The sequence below is a fragment of the Catharus ustulatus genome, chromosome 3 (assembly GCF_009819885.2).
Source record: "Catharus ustulatus isolate bCatUst1 chromosome 3, bCatUst1.pri.v2, whole genome shotgun sequence".
In the NCBI taxonomy this organism is placed as follows: domain Eukaryota; kingdom Metazoa; phylum Chordata; class Aves; order Passeriformes; family Turdidae; genus Catharus; species Catharus ustulatus.
The window spans coordinates 24736993-24748402 of record NC_046223.1 but is presented as its reverse complement, the minus strand read 5'-3'; positions in this window follow the sequence as shown (position 1 = coordinate 24748402).

Genomic DNA, 11410 nt, shown 5'->3' with positions numbered 1-11410 from the left:
GGCTGTATGGTCATCCACAGGCAGCAATGGCAAATGTTTATTTCCCTTCCAGAAGCACAAAGTTTTAGAGGGTTAGCAGTTAGCACTGAGTTACAACTCAGTGTATTTTTTTAATACAACGAGGCATTCATCACTGGAGTCACTCAGGACTATTCTTTGCCGACTGAACATCAGCATGTAATTGCATACTCTCTGCTCAATCACATATTGCTGCTCATTTGGGACACAGAGCAGTATATTATCTTTAAATATAAATGTCTGATCATTAACTTGGAAGATAAATGATATCCATTTTTCTGATCTGGCTCGTCTGATGTAGCTGTAATATGCTGGCTTGGAACAAATGCAGACTTTTGGAAGACCAGTATAGTTTGTGGCAAAGCCTGTGAGTGGGACATGTACAGCATGGATCTTATTCTGCACAAAGCTGGTTTATCTCCACTCCTGTGACTTTAATCATGTCATGTAGGCATATATTTCTGCTAAAATTCCTCAGTACAAATGCCTGCAGACAAGGTATAATGCAGTTAAGGACTTTCAACTGTTGAAAGTGGAAACCTGTCCTCATAATTCTGGAACCTTTTTCTATATAAAGGATGTTTTATTTGCAGACCATAGTTGAAGCCTTGATCTCTAAGGTGTGCCCACAGATAGCTAATTACCAGCTCAAAGAAACTGAGATAGAGACATCCAATGTCTTGCTCATGGTTGGACAGCAGATCAGTGGCAGCAGGGGGAACACCAAGTCTTATGACTCCAACCTTGTGCTCAGTGCACTAGATCACAGATGACTTGTTTATATCACCATATTTCTGAAAGGTTGGTTTGTTTTTTTTTCCTTCTAATCAGATGCTTGTAAATTAAGTTGCTGACTGTAATCAGAAATGTATTTATCACTGGCTCACAACCAAACACACTGTTATTTTTGAAACAGGACAGCATGTTCCTCTCATTCCAAGGAAAAGTTAATTATGAGTTGCAGGAGGCTATGTCGTGATTTTGTTGTGGTCATTTGTCCTCTATTGTGTCACTATTTCAAAAGACAATTGGTTACCTAATTCTCATTTGGTGCAACAGCATTGTCTCCAGTGAGCTGAAGTTTTAGTATGCTGACAAAAAGAAGCAGGTTAATTTTATAAAACTGGTGACAATGGGAGGAAATAATCCTAATGGGCATGTTTTATAAGTGAGAGAGGATGAGAAGACAAAAATCCCTCACTGCTTTTATGGTTCAATAATCATCAGGTACCCTAGCTACATACTATTATTCTCATCAACCAAGAATATTTTGTGATTGTCAGAAGATAAGCTCTGAACTCTGTTGGCTGTGCTGTCATGGCAGCAAAAAAACTTCCATGTACATGCTGGCTCTCCAGCCTTGGGCAGGTGTGCCTCACCTAAGAGAACTGTGCTCTGTGCCAAGGAAAAGCTCCAACAGGAGTAGCCTTTTGGATGGATTAAATGATGGCACTGGTCTGCTAGATCGAATGTGCTGGGTTTCTGTTTGTCAGTGCCTGATGGCAATGTTAACTCAGAGTTTAGTGGCAGAGTTTCCATGCAACATCAGGCCCCATGTGCCATCACCTCTTACAGTGTGCATAGTAGTTCATTTAATGTAAGTCTGTGAATTTGTGGAAGTTAATTAATTCAGTTTGTTTATTAATTGACAGCTCATGAATTGTGAATCTTACCGACTTTACCAGCTAAATGAGTAAGTACTTGCTTCAAACCATACTTTAGGCTAGAGACATGTAACAGAAATACCAGCACACTTTTCATAAAAAAAATATTAACTCAAGGGAACTCAGCCACCGGAAAAACATTGCTGAATATGACATCTGTTTGAAAATAAATTCCCTAATGGCTTATGGAATCAACTTTTCCACAGAGAGAATGAACAAAGGCAAATTGTTTTACAATGGTGTCAACTTCCATGTTCTGAATTGCCTGGTATCAGTGTCGCTGTGTTATCTATACCCTGAAATACAACTTGTAATGTGTAACTTTACATCATTTAGTTAGTATAAGAAAAATCTACTCTATTGGATATTCATGGCTGGGCAAAGTGACCATAGTACACGTCGCCCACCCAATAAGCACAGAGCCCTGCTTCAGGGAATACTGATCCTTAGCCTTATAAAATGCTTGTAAGACATTAGTCACACCCAAATTGCCTCCAAGTTGTAACAGGTATAGTTCTCCAACACATTCCCAGCAGACTTGTCACCCTTAACTACCTCTTGTACCACCATAACCTGCCCAATGGCATGCAACAGCTGCCCATATTTCAATAAATGCCATGAACACACACTCTGGTGAACTGTATGTACCTCTTATATTATCTGAGATATCAGAGTAGGAAAAAAAATCATGGATACAGTGTGGTCATTGGACCACAGGAGCAGTTCATGAGACAAAAAAAGAACCAGGACCATGCACAGTGGGGAGACATCCACATGGGATGGTCCCTGGTCCTGTTTTATTGAGCAGTGTGGTTACAGCTTCTATATCACTGTAATTTGTCTTTAAAATAAGAGAAACTTCATTTCATTGCCTTGCAATAGTATTGTGTGGATTGATACAATGAAGATGTAACCAAGGGATTTGACTTCTCTTTGACTAAAATGTTCTATTATGCAACAAGTGATTAATCTCGTTAAATAACTTAAAGGAGGGCCAGATCTGTGCTAAACTATAGTGATATAATTGCAGGGGAGTACTTTTCTCTTTTGGAGAGTCACATAGGCTGCCATTGAAAGAATATTTGGGAGCAGGTTCAAATGAAACACAGAGCCAAAGAATGACCTACCAAGGGCAAAAATGCATGTAGAGGAGAGGGAAAGGAGCACACAGATGATAACCAGCAACAAAGAACCAATGACTTTGGGAGAATTGGCAAAGAAAATGGTGGTAGAGAATACTGCTTTCACTTGGACTGAAATAATTTTTGGGAGCCAGCAAGAACTGCCAAGGCAAAGTAATTGTATAGATTGGAATCAGCAGTGGAGGGGCTCCAGACGCGGGTAACATGTAGCTGGAAAGAATGAAAAATAAGTTTAATATTGGAAAGGGACAAAGAAGGCAGAAAGTTAGAAAGCACCGTTCTAGACAGCTGTTGCCTCACAGTTTAAAAAATATTATAATGATAAATCCAGCTCAGTAACTTGGGATTTAGGATAAATATTTTTTAAGTTTTGTGGTGGGTTTGTGAATGTTTTTCACATATCCTTTGCATTTTCCATTACATTTTTTCCCAAAGCTACTTGTGTATCTACCTCTCTTAGAAAAGCCATGAGTACTAGAAGGTCATTTAACACATCTGAAATGAAACAGTTTTATTTTAAGATGTCTGCATTCAGCTTTCTGAAAAGCAGAGAAGTTAGGATACATCTTTTTGGGAAAAACATTTGGATAGCTGAACTAAGTTTATGACTAAGTCAAACTCACACCAAACAGAAATAGAGGTTTTAAAGCCATATGACTAATACCTTACTGCCCCTTCATATGGTTCCCTACTCTGCAAACACAACTCATTCCCCTATCACACCAGTCCTGCTCTAGTGCCATCATGCCCTGGAGGAATCATGTTTACTTATCTGCTCTTCTAGGATAGGAGATATTTCTCCATGGACAACCTCCTCATCTAAATGTAAGTTTTCAGTATTCAAACCCTTTATTACTATGGGGTATCAGTAGGATTAGTAAGAGAATTAAGGAGGTCAGATTGGAATATATACATCATTTTATTTTTTCTAATGGAAGAAACTGGGTCTTAGAGAAGGAGAAAGTAGGTTGATTTGCTTTAAAACAGGTTTTTTATGTACTTGAGTGGCAAACTAACTTCAGTTTAGTTTGTTAGCTAGTCTTTTTTTTTTTAAATAATTTCTGCCTCTGTTAAGTTCCTCATTTGTAAGTATTTGTATTTCAGAAATCTTTGTGGAAGTTTCTGCTAAATCACAGCTGAATTCCAGACTGGAAATTAGGCAATTTTTGAAAGCACATGCTTAAGCTAGCAAATATAAAATGGTTTTAATGAACTAATTCAGTAGCTTTTTATTAATTACCTTAAAAATGTAGATTAAGCCTGAGTATTTCACATACATAACACTTAAACTTTGTGATTCTGCAACTCTTCTGCAGAATTCTTAATCTTGATGTAGTTGTATAGAAGAGCAACCCTTAAAAAATCACCACTATACTTCCAGTTAATGTGTAATTTGATTTTTTTCATGGAAGGAAGTCTTTTAATACGGCAATAGAAATGTAAATCAAAAAAAGCATTTAAATAGGTTCCTGCATTTAACAGTGGCTTTAACAATTCTGCAAGTCTCATACATTTTTAGTAAAATTTTTTCTTTAGATTCAGAAATGTCATTAATGCATCAATAGAATATTTGTGGTGCCATCAGAATGAATGACATATTCTGGTAGTTATTTTAAATGTAAGAACAGAACGTATGTTCAGAAACAGCATTAAGAACAGCTCTAAGTCCAAAAATCAGATATGATCATATGTTGCTGTGTGACTTTTAAATATTTTAAATAATTACAAGGCAGACTAAAGCTTTTATCAGTAAAAAGAAACAAGAAATTAGATGGATGCAGCCTTTTGAACCCTTATTTCTTTTAAAAATATTTTTACAATACTGCTCCTGGGGACTAAGTTCAGTGGGTAAGGAAGTAGCAGGTACTCCACAGGCTTGAGCTCTCAGCCGTGCAGGAACATATACAAAACAAGTTTCTGCAATTAGAGAGAAATGAAATGCAGATTATATCCTTAGCACAAGCCTCTCAGCAGGAATGGTTAAGGATATAATTTTGTTCCAGAGAGACCCTAAGAGGTCTGGCTGCAGCTACAGCCTTATCGTTGCTAAGGGGACAGTGTTTGTCAAGCACTTTCTTTTGTCGCTAGACACTGTCGCCCTCCTCTACAGAGATCAGCTTCGCCTCCTTTACATGCAGAGCAGCTGCACAAAAGCACTCAGCGCAACCCAGGAGCGGCGGCTTGAGCGAACCAGGTTACAGGTGGGAGGGCAGAGCAGCAAAGCACGGAAGCAGAGAGTGCACTAAAGGCAATTAGAGGGAAATGAAGAGTGAGAGCGAAGGAAGCTGTTTCATGGCAACAGGAGTGACTTTGTCAAGGTTAGCCAAGAACAGCAACTGTGGGTAGGTTTGGCCAGGGCTAGTCAATAAACCAGGACTGGCATACATGCTGTGGGTAACTAACACTGTAAACCACCTTGTGAATCTCTTATCACTTCCCCTTCCTCGGGAGCGTGATTAACTCCCTGTGCTGACACCACCACCTATGCATGCGCCACTTTTCCGAGCTGCCTGGGCCACAGGGAGGAGAATCTCTCCCACTCTTGGATTTGCAGTGCCAGTTGGTGAGCAACCAGCTTTAAGAACACCCTGACAGGAAAACTTCTGTACTGTTCAAGCAATCTGAGATTTAAATGTTTTAATAACCAACACTGTGACAGCTTTAACTCTGCCTCTATGTCTGCTGTGGTTTTACAGCTTGTCGCAGCTGAGTCTCTGTTCACACCATTTGCAGTCTCTCCTCTCTATCAGATGAGGTTGTGACAGCAAGGTCATTCATTTTATGCTGGCATGAACCAGGCCAATAGGCTGTTAGCATCCAGGACCTTGTTCTTTCTAAAAATAGCCCTTCAGGAGAACTAGATCATATCTTTCAATCCCCTTTTAATATTTTAAGTATGAATAACGGCGATTGAATTTGATTTTGTTCCATGGTATTACCTCTGATGGCTTTTTGATGAAGAAGATTTTTTCCATCAGAAACTTAAGTGTGACTTTCTGAATGGCTGTCTGTTCATACTATATATGTGCCTGTTTTCATGCGACCATTTTATACTATGGCTTCTCTAATTAGATATTCATGTGGCTCTTCTATAAGAAAGCACAGTAACCCTCATCCACTTGTGTGTTAGGATATTCATATGCAATACCTGTCTTTGCAAGAACAGGGTTTTTTTTGTTGGAAATTTGCATTTAAATGTCTGCTTTGTTTTCTAAGTGTAGCTGAATGGTTCATTTTTCATATTTTGCTGGAGTTGTGAAGGCCATTTGCTGGGCTTTGAGATTTCTAATGTTATTTCCCAAGCAGATTAGGCTTATGTGAACGTGTTCTCTTTGTCAAATACTTCTACCTGGGAAGGCTGAGGGAAGCCTCAGTTTAGGAACAGCTGGTCAAATTCATCAAGACCCCAGAAATGTTTAGGTTCCTTCCAGTTTTGGGGAGACTAACTTCTGTGTAGAGGGAAGAGAATGAAACTAGTAGCCTCATTGTAGAAAAGGTCAGGAGAATTGTACATTTATGACAATTCAACATTTCTACTTTTCATTTGACAGCTTCTCAGCCATTCAAACAGCCTGTGCAAAACTCTGGAATAATTGCAATAACATCCTGTTAACACTGGGAATGTAGCAGAGGATAACATGGGGATAACCTAGAGATGTCCCACTGGGGAGGGACGGAGGTAAGTGGTACAGACCTACAACTGCAGGACACCCACTTCATTAGTTCAGCTTCTGATGGAAAAGCTGGCATGTCTGAATGGATTGTGCATGAATTTGGCATGTGACTTTATTTTGCACACTTTTGGTTTACCATTTCTGTAGTTTGTGTGAGCACATGTGCTCAATGATTGGCACATTTCTTTGGAATTGCATTTAATAGTCCTAACTGGATCTTCACGAGTTTTTTGTTCTGGAACAGTGCAAGGCAACACAGTGGAATAATATTAACTTTGGTTTCTTGAGCCAGTTAAGATTTTTACAAGTACATCAGTAAGAGTCATTATGTTATTCATCCAGCTCTGAAGTTTGCATGGCTCCATAAGTTTGCAGACTTATGGAGTACTGAACATCCACTAGGAATGAACAGACATCAGAAATCACATTTTTGTTTATGTTTTCAATTTTTATTTCTGTAGCAGATGCATTACCCATGGATTAACAGCATGAATCTGAACAAAAATCTTTCCATTTTGATTTAGCTCATAGGACCTTTTCCAACTGTATCCCAGTTGGAAATCTGACCTTGTGGAGTCCCAAATTTGGCAGAAGGAAGGCGCTGCTGGAAACACTATTTTCCAGTTTCTCAATATATTCTTGAATATGAAGTTACACATTGAGTATTATTTGGCCAAACCATTTGCTCCAATAGTCAGGTTTATGTTTCTTTCCCAAGAAGTGGAGATTTGAGTGTATCTGGTGTGTCACTCTTACCACATGTAGCTCTGCAATTCCAGAGGGCTAAGGTTGTCTTTCCTATCTTTCAAAAACTATGAGAAGCTAAATAGGAGTCACAGGTTATTTACTTAGTGCCAAAAAACTTGATAATGCAAACCTTAATATTGAAAGGTCAGGTATTTAATGTTCTAATAAAGAACATCGTGCATGCAAAACTAATCTGATTGCAAATCTGATTGGCAGTGTTCATGAAATTGCTGCCAAAAATCCTTACGGGAAGTTGTAAACTGATATTCCAAATCAATTAGGACATAGCACTGTATTATAATTCTTAGCAATCTTTTCATCTGCTGGAGTAATAATTTCTTTGGAGATCTTCCTTGAAGATGTTTCAGAGGTCGTGTTTTAACTTCAACATTATGGGTTAGAGATTTTTCCTATTTGTTTCTTCACTTCAACATTGCTGCACGAGGGGTTTTTGCACTGCTATAAATAATCTATCAAAAAGAGAACACCCTGGAGCTGCATATCATTGTGCTTCTTGCTGGGACTTTTTTAGGGCTCCTGGTCAAAAAAACAGAATTTCAGTTTTGTGGGAGTTTTGATCCCTTCTTTAAAAATCTGTTCTCTTTCCAGATTGAAATGCAGCCAGAGAGAAATACACAGGGAGGTGTGGCTGCATGCACTCAGTTTTGGAACATCCCATTAAGGGAAATATCAACAAAAGACTGAGTTTTATAACGGAAAGATTTTATATAAACAAGATCATTTTAATGTCATTATTATGTTAAAATATAATATGAAGTTATTTTAAGTCTTGAAATTAAAAGTTTTTGTCTGAAATGGAAGAATTTGGATATTTCACCCCCTTTCTCAATGGCATTCCAGTGAAATCACTGTGTTTCTGCAGAGTACCTACAGCTGAATGAAATGGTAACATTCCACTGGAAAATTTACATCCAGCTCTTGGAAATTTTCTTCCACTATTTGTTCAATCGTGAACTCTGTTCTCATCGTGACAATTATAGATCCCTTATCTGTCTGGCATCTTAATTAGCAGATTACTAATCTGGGGCTTCAACCTTTCTGGTTACTGATAGGCTGTGTTTTCTAACACTTCAGTTAGTCTTTTTATTCACATATACCATGGTTTACATATGTTCTAAGTTTTCATGAAGCACAGACTCTTAAATTATATCTGCTTTAATACTATGATTATGGCTAAGATAGAAGAGAAAATCCAAAAAGGTCTGGCAAGGATCAGGCCTTAAATGGATCTTTAATGTATTTCTCCTCCTAAGGCACTCATGCCAAAATTTCCAGCAGCTTTTGGCTTTAATTGCCAAAGTGGCTTCACATTAGTGCAGTGAGAGAAGCTTCTCCTGTGTAGGTAGTTTGTTGAAAAGTTTAGGGCTTATGGGATTAAATTTATCATGTATCTGTCTGATAGTTGCATTGCTGTCAGCACATCTGTTGTCACCATAGGTTCTTCCCTTTGACAGGGAACTCTTGATAACCTGTAAATTGCTTGTTCATTAAGGATTTATTGCCTTTACTTAAGGTCTGGAGTTGAGCTGTAGTCATGTTTGTGTGCAGCTGTGCTATTCTGCAAAGGGCATGCCTGTGGGATCACATGCAAATGCTTCCAGCAGAATGACTTGCCCACTGGATTCAGTAGAAAACTTCTGACACATCCAAACTGACCAGCCGTGCTCCTTTTGTGCAGGGAACAGATGAAACTACGGCTTACACAGTCTCAATTACAGCATAGGAGCAAAACTAAAATAGTTGAATTTTGGAAGTTTGTTCAAGATTTTTCCCTCCTGGTAATGTTGGAAAAAAAAAAAAGAGACTGTTATAGTGGTGGGCAGGAGTATCTGCTGTTTGAATAAAGCTTAGAAATTTTAAACATGTACTTGTGAAACTTAAGCACAAATAGAACAAATTTGATTCAGCATAGCTCCAAAAAGTCGTGTTTTGGTTCCTTGCACATACATTTCACACCATCTCTTTGTTGATGTGGAATCATGTTTGTCCTGAAACTGTTTTTCCAAACTGAGCTTTCATTACTTTTGTGGAAATTATGTATTTCTTTTATGTTTTGTAAACCAACCCCCTGAACCAAGAGTTAGAATCATTAGTGTTGCTAATTCACAAACATAGGTTCATTTCTCACCCTCAAAAAGAGTTTGTCCAATGACATGAACTTCTGCATCCTATTATATAGGATATATATATATCCTATGTAATTGCATACATGAATCATGGAATCATGATGACATGTGAGGCTCTCCAAAAATTTTGGATGACTTTTTAAACATCTCAAAAGCTATATGCTGGATTCTGTATGGGTGGATGTCTGTACCCTGGAAAGATTTGATGATATTTGACTGGTAGTTCCTTCATGCTAGGGATGCTTCCAAAAGCAAGGGGAGAAATAAAAAACAGATCAGAGAAGAATAATAACTCTATGTGCTTGATCCCACAGGAATCTTCATCCCCATACTCCATACAGCGATGTCATCAGAAAGATGGCCATCAACACAAATTGTACGGAAAGCTTCAGGGCTGGAACACTTTCTAAGAGCAGGAGAGCTGAGGAAAAGACATGGAAGGAAGAGGAAGAACAGCAAATCCTCAGAGTATTTGAGGTAAATGTCAGTGCTGGTACAGAGAAATATATTTGCCATTAAGCTTTGCTGACATTTTCTCTTTGAAGATCTTTTTTACAGTTGGCTCTGGTCTGGACATATGTCTGTCATTTGGGACTTGTGTTTTTCAAGACAGCCATTTTGCTCAGGCTGACTGTGCTTTTAAATGCCTCACTTTTAAGTTTTCTTTTTCCTGAGAACAAATTTGAGAAAACACATTGATTTTTCTATATGACAAAAGATTTCTGAAGGCTGTGAGGCTTGGAGAGGATTAATGCTTCCACGATTTGAACATTGACTAAACATTTGGCAGAAAGAGAACACGGGTGCAAAAGGTATTCCTTCTTACCGTCTTGTGAAATTTTTCCTATGTTTGGCCAGTCTAGCCACGTATGAAAAACCTGCTTGCATGTAGTAACGTGTTTTTTTATAGCTCCAAATGCGACCAGGACTCTCTGTCACAATAACAGAATTTTATGTACATCCTACATCCTGTAAAAGATTACCATATGAAATCCATAGTACAGGCTATCTGCTCGGCTGTTCTCTCAGTTGCAGGAGCCGTGCATGGTTTGCCTCAGATGTCCTTCTGGATCCTTGTGGTAAATGCTGCAGGGCATTGCAAAACCCTGTCCTCTTTGCTCACTGATGATCCTCTTGCCACTTCTGGGAGGTGAGGAAGAGAGTGTAGAAGGATGTCCTGGCTGGGGCAACAACTGCAGAACTCCAGGGAAAGAAAGGCTGGTACCGGTGCAAGAGAGCTGAGGAAAAGGCATGGGAGGGAGAGGAAGAAACTGTGGCGGGTGGGATAGAGAAGGAGTAGCAACAGAGGCTCCAACACCTCTTGACCTGCTCCAACAGGTCCACAGCCTTCTTATACTGGTGTTCTTTTGTGCTATTCTAGGTGTGTTCTCATGAGAGTGGAACAGAGGGGAGAATCCACTGCCTTTAAACTTACCTCCAAAAGGCAATTTCAGCATGGTATTTTAAAGGGGGAAGAATCCTGGATAAGACAATCTGTAGAGTCAGTACTAGAGCTGCCACAAGCAGTTTTGTGCAGTTATGGATGTGATTAGTTAATTCAGTGAACCAAGCTGGTTTTATCACAACCTGTGTGTGTTTGAGGTCACTTGGTCTGCTCAGCCCTGGAGGAGACTCAGGGGAGATCTCATTGCATTCTACAACTTCTTTGTGTAGGGAAGAGGAGGGATGTGCACTGATCTCTGCTCTGTGGTGCCCAGTGACAGGGCCCGAGGGAATGGCCTGAAGCTGTGTCAAGGCAGGTTTAGCTTGGAATTAGGTTGGAAACACAGAGGTTTCCAACTGGGAACTGGAACAGCTTCGCTAGGTAAGTGGCCACAGCAGAGCTCAGACAGCTTTTGGACACTGCTCTCAGGCACAGGGTGTGACTCTTGGTGTGTCCTGTGCAGGGCCAGGATTTGGACTCGGACTTGATTATCCTTTTGGGCTGCTTCCAACTCAGGCTGTTCTGTGATTCTGTGAAGCACGGCTCTGCTGACACTTTGTCCCTCAGAGCTTCG